This window comes from Anser cygnoides, chromosome Z, assembly GCF_040182565.1.
Source record: "Anser cygnoides isolate HZ-2024a breed goose chromosome Z, Taihu_goose_T2T_genome, whole genome shotgun sequence".
Lineage (NCBI taxonomy): Eukaryota > Metazoa > Chordata > Aves > Anseriformes > Anatidae > Anser > Anser cygnoides.
This window is the reverse complement of record NC_089912.1, coordinates 41958394-41974087: the sequence shown is the minus strand read 5'-3', so window position 1 is coordinate 41974087 and position 15694 is coordinate 41958394. Positions and strand designations below refer to the sequence as shown.

General features: G+C 41.3%; 1 long non-coding RNA gene across 2 annotated transcripts in view; it reads left to right on the top strand.

Annotated features, from left to right (window-relative positions):
• LOC136788984 (uncharacterized) overlaps positions 1 to 14584 on the top strand; it is a 24319-nt gene extending 9735 nt beyond the window's left edge. Inside the window, exons 3-5 of one of the 2 annotated variants that reach the window (XR_010827671.1) lie at positions 4374 to 4470; positions 12439 to 12572; positions 12969 to 14584. This is a non-coding gene — a long non-coding RNA (uncharacterized lncRNA). Of the gene's footprint in view, positions 1 to 4373; positions 4471 to 12438 lie in introns of both variants that reach the window. The other variant, XR_010827670.1, reaches the window with a different exon arrangement.
• Positions 14585 to 15694: the final 1110 nt, after the last annotated feature.

The following is a 15694-nucleotide window of genomic DNA, read 5'->3' as shown; positions in this document are numbered from 1 at the left end:
TACGCACTGTCAACAGTTTCCCTGCCAAAGCCATAAACTATCTCAGCGGGGTAGACTAAATACACCTCTTTACAAAGGACATGAATCTCCCCTTTGGATTTCTCAGCTATAACACAGAGGGACAGAGGCTTAGCTGGTGTAACTCAGCATAGCTCCAGGGCACCCGGGGAATCACCCGATTCCTATCAGCTGGCCCTGAGGAGAAAGACCAGAGCTGAGTATAGAAGATGAAAGGTAAACCCTGTGAAAACATTTTCTGAAACCTCCTGTGAATTAGATTTAATAACACCATAGCATGGGGAAGTATCCAAGCTTCCATCAAATGCCAAAATCTTACTGCTGGAGATTAAAGTGACAGTTTTTTTAAAAAGAGCGAGATACAGAAATGCAAACTTCGGCTAAATGAAGTAATTCCTTTTAAGACTAATTAATGCCAATGTTTGTTTAATCTCCAAATTCCATCATGTGCCGCAGGAGTGCTGTGCTTTTATAGATTGGGGCAGTGCAAAACACATTCCGTATCCAAGAAAATCTTGCCAAAATCCCTGGCAATGCATCTTTTCTTTTTATTTTCTTTTTTTCTTTTTTTTTTCTTTTCTTTTTTTTCTTCCTTTTTTTTTTTTTCCCCTTTCTAATCCTTGTTTTGCTCTTGGTGTTCATGGTAACAGTAACAGCTGTCGAACGTGGCTTCAGGCTGTCTGACTCCCTTGGGAGAATTTATGTGTTTTTCTACTTCCTTTCCTTATTAGGAGGCAGGAATCTGCGACACCTATTAGAACAAGTATGCATAAAGGGTAATGACTGTGCAATTTATTAGTGGTCTGTTCTTCTTCAAGCAAGCCATCAACCGTGAGCACACGGTGTGTGCCAGGGATCAGGGCTAAGCACAATCTTGCCGTGCAGCAGGTGGGCAGCAGCACAGCTCCTCTACAGGGAGAAGTTTGGCAAGGGAGGTCAAATGCTGATTTACTCAAATTAACTGAATATCAATGAAGAGAAGACAGGTGGGATGTTGAGTTTACCTTCCTAAGTGTTCAGTTTGAAACCCCAGGTGAGAAAGACAAAAGTCAGTGAGACAAATGCCGTAATTTTTGTGCCAGTACTGTTAAGTTCCACCAACAGACACAGTGTCATTGGCACTACTGAGCCCCATAAGTACTCCCCATAAGCTGATCTGCCTGTAGAAGACTGTCAAATAAAAGTAAAAGAAACAATGACAACTCAGCATGTTTCTATACGAAGTATAGTCATCCTGAGGTGGGCTGTTATTTCAATCGCTTTTACTCATTTAATGAAACTCTTCAATAAACCAAACATAGGAGTTCTGGTCTAGAAACTAATCACGATGGTAATGACCACTTTTAAGAGTGGAGAAGCCAGGAGACTCCACCTCATTTTTGAAAATGACAAACCTTCATTTATATTCCCTGTACTGGAGAACTTGAATGCAAAATGTTGGCTTTGCCCAAGTTTGGGAGCACTCACACCTGGCCTCTGTTCTGGGCCCATCTCCAATGTTGCAGACCACATCTGGAGCTCGCGTAGGGGCACTGCTCTTCACAGTCTTGTGGCACATGGAGGTGGTTCAGCCTGAAAAATGTGAGAGTCCTGATTTTATTTAAAAGTGATGTGACTTGGGTATTTGTAAATATATCACAGTGCCTTATACAAATAGATACTTTTATTGAATAGAACTCCAGGTGCACAATCTAACGGAAATGTGGGAGAAGGAGGAAATAAAAATCAGCAATCAAAATATATGAACCAATCATCTAATAGCAAGATTAGCAAAAACAGTCATCTTTTGTAGCAAGATTCACCCAGACACCAGTCCCAAACTATTATTCTGGATAAATCTCACATTTTACATCACTGTAGAGCAGTGATATATAATTGCCCGGAATTGCCCGGAATTGCCCGGAATTGCTGACATATACAAGCACGGGCTCAAACACATTGACTCTACCAGGTAATTCACAACAGTAAGAAAAACAGGACACTGCTTGTATTTTATCGTGTTAGAATACTCTACCAGCAATTTTGTATTAGTTACTATAATAATATTTTTATATGCCTTAAAAATCTCATTTAATTACCTGTCTCATTAGCAGGCAACTAGAAGAACTGGCATGTGGGTGACAAAATCTCAAGTTAAGCAAAAGGCCTTCTTGCTCACTGTCATCTAGTTTTGGCATCTGGTTTGCTGCCACACAGTCCATATACAAGCAAAATGGGAACACTGATGACCTTAGCACCTGAAAATTTAGATTATTTCATTTATTTATTTTCAGTAGGCCTTTGGAAAATGCTGTAATGAGAATATACTAACGCAAAGCAGAAAATCTAGATTAAAATATAATAATAATAATGGTTGAATTAAGACAAACACAAGGAATTAGAAAGGACAGAGGACTGGGGAAAAGACAGTGCTGATGAAAACCTAGCATGTAGAGGACAGAACTCTGCCATTTTCTGTGGATTGCTACTATACCTATGACACTCATGAGGAGCTAAATGATAGCTCTTTGTTCAGGCATTCCCACTGATTAAATCTTAGTCTTAAACCTGCAGGCAGCAGGGATAATGTAGTTTTTTGATGTATCTAATTAAAAGTTTGAATGTCTCAACATATGTAAAGCAGTCAGATGCCTTAGAGATGAATAAAAATGCAAGCAATGCAGTAACAAGAATAACATTTCTTCCTAGTAACTGGATGGAGTGAAATGATGCAGTCTGACCACAGCTTTGTCTGCAGGACAGCTGCCTGCTCACGGCCGTTATCCTGTTATCTTGAGAGTGCTGCTGCCAGGCACTGCTAACTGTACTTAGGAAGGGTTTGGCTTATTGCTCAAGGTAATGCACCAACTGCTGCTTTCAGACTGGCTGTGCACAGTGGGATACATGAGTCCAGACATCACATCACTTACGTCAGGGAAAGCCTATGTCTCCTGTCCTTCTCCTCCACCCATTCCACATGGGGTGCCTTGTTGTAAAAGGTAAAGCCTAGGATGTAGTGATGTGCAGGTTGGTTGCTATGTGTTGCCAGATGAGAATATCCTTTTCCCTTACATATCACATTAGACATCACACTATAAAAGTTTTCTTTTCATTATGTCTATAACACTTCAGTTTCATAATTACCAAAATGTCTGTGCATGCTTGAGTAGGTGAGTGATGGAAGGAAAAAAGGGCAGAGAGCAATCTTCAACTGTCACCAGTGCAAATGAGGGCAAGGCACAACCTCCTTTCTCCTTGCCAGAGGGTATTTTTCTTTCTGTGGGTGACTTTCCTGCAGGGAGGTGGGTGTTGCCTCAGTTCCTTAGGTGTATCCTGATAACGCTGCTGTCATCTGCAATCTCTTTGCAAGTATCCTGCGCCAATCCACCCAGCAGTGTAAATCAAGTTCCTCAAGCAAATACTTCTCACCAGCTCTGTCAGATCCAGGCTGGCTGGTAAAGAATGACAATAAAGCCCTTCTGTGTTAAAAATACCTTTTATGTAGCCTAGGAATACATGTTGTCTTTACCCTTTTTCCAACCAGAAGCACAGAATCTGTGATACTGCCAGCCTTAATGATCACAGGAGGCATATATATTGTTTGTTTTCTTACCTCAGTTTATGGATTCCAACCGAGGCAAAGAGACCTAAAGATCTCCCTATTTTCACTCTCACAGGTATTATATTGTTGCCTTCTATCTGTCACACGGTTCAAATGATGAAAATAATGGCTTATTCCAAAAAGAATAACATGGAAAGAGTTTTGAGAATGTTGCTGGTAGCTTAGGTCTCATATCAGGGATCAGACTAATTCAGTGCTCATAAAAGACACAAATATAGCCCTCAAGACAAAGTTTCTCTTTGTTCATGCAACAGGATCAGCTCTTATAATGTTTGGCACCACTTCATGGTTTGTTTTTTTTTGTTTGGTTGGTTGGTTTTTTTGCTTATTGAGGTACATCTTGCAGGCAGCACCTATGCTTGAGGATGGTTTCTGTGAATTCCTATTGTCAAGAGCCTGATATTACAGGGATATGTGCAGGACCTGAAAAGATTGTTCCCACCCCTGGCACTGAATTTTACCATCAGGGCTGTAGCTTCTACCTGGTCACGTAGAGCAGTTAGGCAAACCTGAAGTAGAAGCTGGTGATGCCATACTGCTTTGGGGGCAACAGCATAGGATTCCTGAGGGGGACAGCCTCCTGCCCTGCCAGGGACCGTCAGGAGAAACCACGGCTGGTTTTGTGTCTCTCTGTCTTCTGCATGCCAGCAGGACTGACAGACACACATCTGGATGGGCCAAGACAAGCAGCACACAACTTCTTGACCACCAAACTGTCAGTACAGTGATAACTTTTTATTGTTTCTTGTTTCAGCTGGATCCAAAGTGCTGATATGGAGGTGTGAAGGTTTGTATCCCATTACCGGATCCCTGAGCCATTCAGTGCCTCAAGTGAGCTCTCATCTTACCGAGTAAGATCATCTTTAAAAATGCATTTGGTATCTGTCTCCTAACAAATTTTGTATACACACAATATATACAACAGTAAAATATGTGTTTACATAAAATATTACATTTTGCATTGATATTTATATTCAAGCAAGCACAATTTTAAATATAAAGACTACACGTGTAATGTATGTGTATAGTACATTGACAAGATTTATGTAAACATTATACTGCTAGGATAAATGTACAGATGTTCTCAGTATACGTAAGACATTCTAAGATTAGCAGTTAACAGTGTCATTACTATTGGACTTAGCTTGTAAAAGGTATGTGCAACTGAGTTAACAACCATCCACAGTCTAAGTCTGTGACAGTGAGAAGTCAAAAAAGGAGTGAATAAGTCAACTTCACTCATTGCTTATGAAAAATCCAAGCATTGATGTGGGACCACTGGCAAGTGCTAACTACAAATATCCTTATGACTCAGTTTTGTCCTCAGATGAACATCCATTTCTTGCACTTAACTTTTCCTTTGTAGTTCCGTGTTTTCAAAGGACATCTAAAATAATCTGAGTTGCTCTCCCTACCCAACATCCTCTGCATGGATGCATGAGCTAAGTCATTACAAGGGATGCAAGCTGAAAATCTGGGCACCTCTGTGGAGAGCTATCTCTGAACAAAAAGCAAAATGCTGAATATAATAGAATCACTTGACATTTTGCAAAATCAGTTTTATAAGTACTGTCAGTTTTGTAAGCACTATAATCTCAACCAACCTGCTCCATTAATCTTCTCATCCTCATTGGATTGCTTTCCAAGCTTCAGCCCAGTTCCAGTCCAACTTTGTTCAAAATATCACTTTAATGAATTTTCTGGAATTTCTGTCAAAACAAAACATTTCTTATTTGAATACCTCCCATGGACTGCATACTCCTTGCAGGCACTACAGGCTCTTTTTAAACCCGGGAACCAGAGGATGTACCAGTGTCTGTAAATCCCCTACCATTTGCCTTCTGGAGCTCTGCATGCTAGAAGAGCTTGCTAGGTGCCCTCTTCTTTTTTCAAGGAAGGAAGCTGCAGCTCCCCTGCAAAGGGAGCCAAGGGAAACAGAAAGATGGGGCTAGGATCTCTGTCTAAATGTAAATGTATAAAGATGCACCTTCCACTGGGCAAAGAGGGCTCAAAGCATGGAGAATTTATGACACTCCATTAATGAAAGAGTCGCTGTGCTTTTGGTAGGTGATCCCTCTTTTCCCTTTTTAAGTAAATACAATTGCAGTATTTATGTTTTCTTTCCTTCCTTCCTTCCTTCCTTCCTTCCTTCCTTCCTTCCTTCCTTCCTTCCTTCCTTCCTTCCTTCCTTCCTTCCTTCCTTCCTTCCTTCCTTCCTTCCTTCCTTCCTTCCTTCCTTTCTCTCTCTCTCTTTCTCTCTTTCTCTCTTTCTCCCTCTTCTCTCTTTCTCTCTCTATTTCTCTCTCCCTTTCTCTCTCTCTCTCTCTCTTTCTCTCTCTTTCTCTTTCTTTTTCTATTTCTTTCTCTCTTTCTCTCCTTCTCTCCCTCTCCTTCTCTCCTTTCTCTCCTTCTTTCTCTCCTTCTTTCTTTCTCTCCTTCTTTCTTTCTCTCCTTCTTTCTTTCTCTCCTTCTTTCTTTCTCTCCTTTCTCTCCTTTCTCTCCTTCTTTTTCTCCTTCTTTCTCTCCTTCTCTCCTTCTCTCCTTCTTTTCTTCTTTCCTTACTTCTTTCCTTCCTTTTTTCCTACTTTCCTTCTTTCTCTCCTTCTTTCTCTCCTTCCTTCTTTCCTTCCTTCTTTCTTTCTCTCTCTCTCTCTTTCTTTCTTTCTTTCTTTCTTTTTTCCCCAGATCAATTACTTCTTCCTATAATTAAAATCTGTGGTTACTTGGCAGCTCTTACATTAGGCAGAGAGATATTTATGCACTGCCTATAGTAGTAACAAGGCAGAGCTGCCAGCCAAAGCACACTGTGATTTAAGAGGGTACTGAATTTTTTATGTTTACTTATTTTACTTGTTCTTTTAAATACAATAAAAATGCTGGTATTATAAGGAGACTGGTATCCTTGTTCTCAGCCTTTTGCATATCATGTTTAATGTTTATTTTGATAATTATCAAGTGATAATTAAGAAAGACAGCTTCACAAGCACCCCTGGCTCCACCTTCTGCCTTTCAATGACAGAATATGTGGGATGGAGAGGATCAAAAGGCAGAGAAAGCAACTGTATAAACAGTTCAGGTGGTAACTGGCTTCATTAGCCAGCAGAACATTTTAAGACTATTGATAATATTTAATCAAGCAGACATGGCCTTATTTCATCAAGTAGACATGACTAATACCGAAGTCTTTTTATAGCATTCATTTAATTTAGACACCCTCCCCCGGTGATTGAAGTAATATAGGGTCTGGTTCTCATTTATGTGCAGTCTCTATATGAATACTAACTTTCTAGCCATAAACAGCCAGTGGGCTTATTGCAGGCATCAGAGGGCATGTGATCTTTTTGGAGGGATTTGAATTCTGTAAATAAAACAGCATTAGAGAGTCTGTATGTCTACTCTGCAACAAAGGATGAGGAAAGAGAAAAAATGCTCTTTATTGCCTTTTTTGAAGTAACAGCAAAACGTGAAACTCTGTGCACTACAGAAGACATCTCTAAAAAAAAAAAAACCACACTTGATATTCAAAGCTGTTGAAGGAATATTTTTTTCTGCAAAACTGCAATAACATCTAAGCCTTTCTTTGGAGTTTTTCAGGCTGTTGTTTTCAGAACAAAATAGTTTGTATCTTTTTAACAAAATTGTAAACTCTTCTCATGAATAATTCAATTTAACATCTTTTTCTGACCAACAGACACTGCAGTGGACACTTGCATTGTCCATTCTATTACTGAAAAGTTAAAAAAAAAAAAGTTCATCTCAACAAAATGCTTTTTTGTAATTATATGTTTCAAAACAGCCTTCATTTTAAAAACCAAAACTTCTTATATTATTAGTAATGCAATAACTTCTAGCAAATATTTGGCAGCCTCTCATGAAAAGTCACTTTTTCCAAATGACTTCTCCTGAATACTTTAATACACATAGGACACATTCTAATTACTTTCAGCATTTACACATTAGAATGGAATGACTCTGAAGAAGCTGTCTATTGCCTTGGGTAAAGAATATCATTTTAAAACTCTTAAGGAGTTCCTACCATGCTTAACCCTTTAATAAATGTCTTTAAGTACCATTTTTAAGGTTTCAAATGTGTGTGAAGCAGATTCTGAAGAAATCCAAAACACTGACTGAAGTTACAACTGTGTGATTAGAAAACTGATAATTTTATCACAGCAAAGTAAGATCACCTTCCAGCTGAGTCCTTTTCAATTCATTCCCAGTCTGTGCTGTGGGGCCCTGAATTGGTGTCATATCCCTGTGTTTTCCCTCTCTGTTGTCCAGTCCCTGTCATGGTGCATAGAAGACAAGCTGGGGAAACACAGGGGAAGAAAAACTGACAAGTACTGTGAGAAAAGGAATTAAAATCATCCTGGTGTTGTGCTGAAGAAAAGGGTTTGCAGTTAACTTTAAAAACATTAGCAAACTTGCATCTGTTTTTACTGAAGATTAGCAATAAGACTTAGGGGCTGCATGGACTCTAGTGTGAGCTGATAAGCCTCCAAAATATCATCCTGCTTCTTCTCCTAAAGGCTGTGGAGACATTTCTGTAGCATTATTCCTGTGGAGCAGAGATAAGCTGGAACACCAGAGCTAGTCTGGTGTATTTATCAGTCAGAGAAAACCTTGGCTCAGATGAAACACTAGTTCAGAAGCTCATCAATCACATTTTTTTTTTTTTGTTTCCAAGAGATAAGCCAGGCAATGTTTATTAAGAACACTTATTGCACCAGTGAAATGTAGTTAAAGAGATACTGTTCATAATCATGCACTGTCATCTGTCTTGTTATGAATAGACTACTTTTATATAGATGTTCTGGGGTTGTGCTCCACCTATATATTGTTTCTGAAGCTGAAGACAGCTCTGAATTAAGGTGAAGGCTTGTATTTATCACTGTTTAGCAACTTAATGATCAGCTGTATTAGTGCTCATTTTATCAGTTCTGCAGGGGTCCTTATTCTCCTTTGCACTTCCTACCTGTGGGAAGATAGGACAGAGTTGGAATTTATTATGATCCTATCTGGGAAGCTCACTGCTGGTTATCACTATGGTTCACACTCATCTGAGCATGGGTGGACCACAGGATTTATCTCCTTGGAGGAACTGTCACCTCCATAGCTGTGGAGTCCTAGGGTTCTGCACAATCATAGAATTACAGGTGTTTTGGGTTGGAAGGAACCGTAAAGCCCATCCAGTTCCAAACCCCTCTGCCATGGGCTGGGACACCTCCCACTAGACGAGGCTGCCAAAGCCTCATCCAACCCGGCCTTAAACACTTCCAGGGATGGAATTGACGTAGGGATGTGCCGTGTCACATGCTATATCAAGTTTATTACAGGTAGAAAGGGTACTCTGAAAGGCACCACTGTGAAAAAACATGATTCTTTTGTTCTGCATATGTCTTTCACCTGTTGATCCATTAGCTCAGTTCTGTGAGTGCTTTACTAAACCTTCAAGTGCCAAGGTGTTCAGTGAAACAACAATTCCAGCTGTGCACAGGATTGCTTTCCAGTAGATTATAAACTTTTTTTCCAGTCTTACTTTCTTTCTTTTCAAGCTGATGGACAGGACACAAATTTCATGAAGAAAAAAAAATTCATATATGAATATAAAATGCAATTAATGCGTTGTCCAGCTCCATGATTTTTTTCTCAAGTAATAATAATTATTGCAAAAAAAAAAAAAAAAAAAGATAAGGTCCCTCTTGTCTGGCTAAGGACTAAAGAGGCTTCCCTTCCCGTAATAATCAGGGGAGGAAAGAGCCAAGGGCTCCATTGATTGTGCACAATGGGACTCTTCTTACAATGTTTCTCAGGGCAGATAGGAAAGCCAGGTATTACCCAGAGTGATGAAAGGAATAAAGATGGCAAATGGCGAACCTGAAGGTCCATGAATAAAACCCATCCATGTTAGGAAACCGGCCTCATCGGGCTCTAATCAGTGAGGAACCAGCTGGTCTGCCACAGCCTGAAATATTTAAATCCCAGTGACAGACAAGATATAGGCTCTGTGTGAGTTTATATTTCAGGCTGCTGTCAAGGAGGAACTGTCTGTTTCTGTGAGAGGAATGAGCTGAGAGACTGGCAGTGGAGGGGAGGCAGCAAAGGTGTTATTAATTGTACTTTGCACAGCCTTCGTCTCCTTTCTTAAAAAGTCATAATTTAAGCATGGGTGAGAGGGTCCTGCTGGCTGCTTTTGATCCAGCCATGCTCCTCAAAGGTGCCTGCCAGCTGTCAAGCTCCCTTGCAGCCCTGATAGGGAGGAAAATCCAGCTCTGTGCCAAGCAAGGTGCCCCAGTGTAATCGCTAGAGCAAGGTCGCTAAACATATAAAGACAGAGCTAAATTTCAACTTTACTTAACTATTGTTAAATGCTTAACTCTGGATGTGCTCAACTCTGCTCTCCCCCTCTCCTCTCCTCTCCTCTCCTCTCCTCTCCTCTCCTCTCCTCTCCTCTCCTCTCCTCTCCTCTCCTCTCCTCTCCTCTCCTCTCCTCTCCTCTCCTCTCCTCTCCTCTCCTCTCCTCTCCTCTCCTCTCCTCTCCTCTCCTCTCCTCTCCTCTCCTCTCCTCTCCTCTCCTCTCCTCTCCTCTCCTCTCCTCTCCTCTCCTCTCCTCTCCTCTCCTCTCCTCTCCTCTCCTCTCCTCTCCTCTCCTCTCCTCTCCTCTCCTCTCCTCTCCTCTCCTCTCCTCTCCTCTCCTCTCCTCTCCTCTCCTCTCCTCTCCTCTCCTCTCCTCTCCTCTCCTCTCCTCTCCCTCTCCTCTCCCTCTCCTCTCCTCTCCTCTCCTATCCTCTCCTCTCCTCTCCTCTCCTCTCCTCTCCTCTCCTCTCCTCTCCTCTCCTCTCCTCTCCTCTCCTCTCCTCTCCTCTCCTCTCCTCTCCTCTCCTCTCCTCTCCTCTCCTCGAGTCTCCTCTCCTCGAGTCTCCTCTCCTCGAGTCTCCTCTCCTCGAGTCTCCTCTCCTCGAGTCTCCTCTCCTCGAGTCTCCTCTCCTCGAGTCTCCTCTCCTCGAGTCTCCTCGAGTCTCCTCGAGTCTCCTCGAGTCTCCTCTCCTCGAGTCTCCTCTCCTCGAGTCTCCTCTCCTCGAGTCTCCTCTCCTCGAGTCTCCTCTCCTCGAGTCTCCTCTCCTCTCCTCTCCTCGAGTCTCCTCTCTGTGGGATGTAACAGAGAAGGTATTTTCACTTAAATAAAATAATTAATTAATTACACCATGGAAAAGGTATCTGAAGAAGAATGCAAAAGCTGTTATCATTCTCCCTTTGGTGTCAAGTAATTATTTCAAGCATTCTCAGTATAAAACCATTTCAGTGGGTCACAGAATCCAAATAGAAATTAATCAATTTTATGCTTATTTTTTCAGAAGTGGAAGCTGAAATTGTACCTGAAGTTTGTACCAAACAAGTCAGATCAGGGCATACTTGTGGCCTGATAAGGAATGTCTTTTAAAACATAGTCATTAGTTGTTTGTTATTACTGTGCAATATGAATATGCCTCTGCTGTCATCAATGCACACTTTACACTATAATAATTAGGAATAACCACACAATGCTAGCAGGTACAGGCAGGAAAAAGAAATTTTCTACTTTGGGGGCTTTGTTATATTTGGAAAAATCTTTCCTTTTACAATTCCATATTTGAAAGGAAAAAGTTCCAAAAGAAAGCAAAATATATCAGGAACACTTTTTTATCTTTTTTAAAGATAATATATATATTTTTTTTCTGAGCAGGATGCCGCTACCTCAAATGCAGCATGAAAGCATGCTGTGAAGCCACTCTGTGGCTTTTGGGAAAGGAAAACCATGCTTGTGCTACAAATTATTATTATGGTAGAGCATGCGCTGTGGTCCATGTCCAGTATTACCAGATATTGAACAGCACATGCTGGAATTCTTTGCAGCCGTAAATCTAGCATGCCCCCAGAGTGAATCAAATTTACTGCATGCTTATATCAGCCGGAGATGCTTAGGCCCGTGGAAAACAGTGTGCCCTTGTGCTAGACACCTTGCTAGACACAGAATAGGAGGAAGCATCTGCCTCTAGGTGATTAAGACCAAAATAAAAAGGAGCAGTAAAGAGTGAAGGAAGAACATATGTGGAATAAGCACTGAGGGAAGGACTGAAAAGGATTACAGGAAACAGGCTGAATGAGGAAGAAAAGGTCCTTGGGGATACAAGAAATGATTAGGCCTGCACGAACTTCTTTCTGCAACGGATCTTCCACACAATTTTTTCCAAATACTAAACAGCTACAGAAAACAAGAAGCTCTGTGTGAGGCAGCACCCCTAAAAGCAGAAGAACACCTTGTGTTTTCAAGGACAAGAGTTAGAGAGGGCTGGAACCAGCCTGATCTGTTTTCCTCTCTTGCGCAAATGCTGTTGGGCTTAAAATAGAGCAAGGCTGGCATATCCAGCACAGGCAGGCAAACATCTTTGCAAGTGGACGAGATCAGCGCACACTTGAAGATCTGGCAAAGATGTCTGAAAATAATGGCCAGAGCATTTTATTTTATTTATTAATTTATTTTTCCTTAGCATTTGTTTTCCTTTCAAGCTGTGTTATGGAAAGCCTGCACAGATAGAACACTTAAAATGCTCAGTGACCAAGTCACAGTCGGCTTCTTGTCTGTATAATGGCTTCAGAGCAAAAGGACCCTTGCCAAGATTTAGTTTCCAGCTCCCAGGTGTAGTAGTATAGACAGCATCGGTTCAGGTGGCTTAAAACCAATCACACAATCTAGAGAGGCCACTGACAAAATGGTTTGTGTCGGTCCAGGTGCAACCAGACAAGCACTGAATGACTGTGTTCTCTTTGTCTTATTCAAGAACAATATTATGGAAGACCTCTGGCATCTGGGAGAACAAACAATTCGAAAAGAGGACAGAAGCAGCAGTGGAAGGCCGGGGGAGTGGGAGGGTGGTGTTAACAACAACCAGAAGACCAATGCCATTGAGCAGGGGTGAGTCACCACATATCACAAATAGCTGCATAACACAAATCAAATGAGAATTAGTACTCAGACAATTGCTACTTATGAATCATTGCTCATAGTTTTCATATGGGTGCATGAAATATATGCCTAATACACAACTTCTTCCTTTGCATTTCATCAGTTTCCTTGTTTTTCATATCTGAACCTAGGAGCTGACTTGCTCTCTATTGAATGCAGACACTACTGGACTGAAATACAGTGACTGCTGGTCCTGTTCCACAGGTTGTATCCCTCTGTTCACCTTAACAGGTTATGGAGAAATATATTGAAACATATTCTTACCACATCACCTAGTCTTTGACCACAAATTCCTCCTCAGCCAGGAACGAACTGTACTTCTTGATTTACCTTTTGTTTACCCAGGCTTTGAGCTCCTGAGTCCAGACCTGATCCGCTGAGAGATGCAAGACCGAGCTTCAGCGAATAATAGTCCAAGCTCAGCAACCGAGCTCTGTCATCTGCAGCATGACATTCCTTGAGGAAATGCTTGACTTGGAAAAGTAGAAAGAAGAGATGGTTGGAGGCAAAATACCCATTGCTGGTGAGAGCAACCTGCTGAGTCACTGTAGTGGAAAATGCTTATGAAGCAATTAATGACCCGTCTCACAAGTGAATTAGGCATGTAATCAGGGCTGATGGGATCCAAGACAATACCTTCTGATGAAAGGAGTCCTTTGATATGTCAAAAGGTGCAGGAAGCCAATGTGTAAAACCAATACAGTTCATCACAGCTAATAATAATAGCTTAAGATTGACTGTATTGTAAGTGACAAAATGAATCCCTGGGAAGGCAAGTGCACTGCTAATATTTTATAAGATTTCAGCTTCTGATGAACACCCACCCCACCCCCAGGGGAAAAAAACAAAACAAACAAACAAACAAACAAAAACACTATCTAAAGTGCCAAGGGGCATAGGTAATGAAACCAAATCCTGCTTTGAACTTCAAGGGAGATGCAAAGGGCAGAAGACAGGACAGAACCAGACAGTTTGGAACTATACACTTCACCTGCACTCTCCTCTGAGTTAAATACCTACAGCTACACCAGTGCTGTTGTGCAGAAAATCAGGCACCAAACGGCCTCCATCTACTTCTGTTTTGGGCAGCTGTTGGGTTTCAAAATATGACATCAGAAGTGTCTCAAATGATGGGAGCAAGTTTGGGAAACACTAAGCAACGTTTCTAGTTGACATTTTTTATGTGTGAAAATACTTCGTCAGTTTGTGGTGAATTTGAGAACTTGGGGTCTTTCCCAGAAGGTTTCTCTTACTGTGTCCTGCAAAAGCAGATGGATTTTGTGGATCAACCATAATTCAAACTACCTACAAGAGATAACAGGAGCAAAAGATCCTGTGCAACAGGGAGCTGGCAGTGTTTTGAAAGTTCCAGAGAGTCGTTGTTCCCTCTTTACTATAAAGAACTGTCCCTGCAACATCACCACCACATGCAAGGCTTATTTCCTCAAGCAAAACAGGACTGGATATCATGCCTTTAAGTTTTAATCTGTTTATGGGTTTAAATAGATAAGCAAATAGGATTATTTTTGTGAGTAAGTATTAGAGCTATGTTTTTCAAGGTTCCAACTCAGCAAGCCATCCTTCCTTATCATAGTATACATTCAGGGACATTCATGTGTTACACTGGAAAAACTGAAGCATAAGCTTTCAGGTTTCACTTAACTCTAAAGCCTGACTGAATCAGGACAGCAGAAAAACACCTCTTGCCAAGATAACAAAGTCTCTATTTTATTTATGAAAATGCCAATGACGGCAACTTTTTATTAAATACATATGGTAATATTCCCCAAGATCATCCCTCCATGAGTTACAGATGGGGAAGGTCATTTCTTCTGCCTTTCAGTCAGCTTTAATGAGCAGATGCTGCTCAGTTATGTGCTTGATAAATACATCTCATTTCATTTCCTGGCATACAAAAAAAATCAGCTAAACCTGTGTATCTGTTCATTACATGTTGAATCAGGTTATGCACGTCTAGGTATATGTTAATAGATAAAATTTAATAATAATAAAATTATCAGCATATTTTGTGCAAAGGTAACAATTTTGCTGTTTTTCCATTTATATTTCTCCTCTGATATAATGTATTATCTTCTTTTGTTTTCTCTTGTTTCTTTAACACTCTCATTTATATTTTCTTTCCTTATCTTCTCCCTGACTCTCTCTATACATCTCCATTATTTATGCTGTTTTCCCACCTAAGTTTTCCCTTTCTTGTTTTTCCCATCCTTCATTGCTGCATTATTCAAGAAGTTTCTATGGGCTTCTCTGTGCCTGCACAGTTAAAAGTTAAGAAAAAAATATATGAAGTCCTTGCTTTCTAGTCCTGGCATAAACAACGTGTGCATTCTGCAAACAATTGGTCCAGATCCTGATGTTCATCAGAGTGGGATATGGCCCTCTGATTTGCTGTGGCTAGTAACCAAGATCAAATAAAGGAGTGGAAAATATATAATGAGCAGCTGTAACACAAAATCACTGGTCAAACATTGGCCTAGGTGGCTGAGTCAATTCATTCCAGTCTTGAGGAGTTTAGGAGGGAAGGGAAGGGAAGGGAAGGGAAGGGAAGGGAAGGGAAGGGAAGGGAAGGGAAGGGAAGGGAAGGGAAGGGAAGGGAAGGGAAGGGAAGGGAAGGGAAGGGAAGGGAAGGGAAGGGAAGGGAAGGGAAGGGAAGGGAAGGGAAGGGAAGGGAAGGGAAGGGAAGGGAAGGGAAGGGAAGGGAAGGGAAGGGAAGGGAAGGGAAGGGAAGGGAAGGGAAGGGAAGGGAAGGGAAGGGAAGGGAAGGGAAGGGAAGGGAAGGGAAGGGAAGGGAAGGGAAGGGAAGGGAAGGGAAGGGAAGGGAAGGGAAGGGAAGGGAAGGGAAGGGAAGGGAAGGGAAGGGAAGGGAAAGCATAAGAAGACATCCATTCAATGGAAATTAATGTAGCTCTGTCCAACTCTTTAAAATTCAGGCCTCCCTTACAATAGACAACGCAGCAATAGAAGCCAAAACAGAGCACCTCAGGTAGCATGAGTTGCACACATTTCTTAAACTTCTTATGAAGGAAACTGTGCTCTTTTTTTTTGCACTT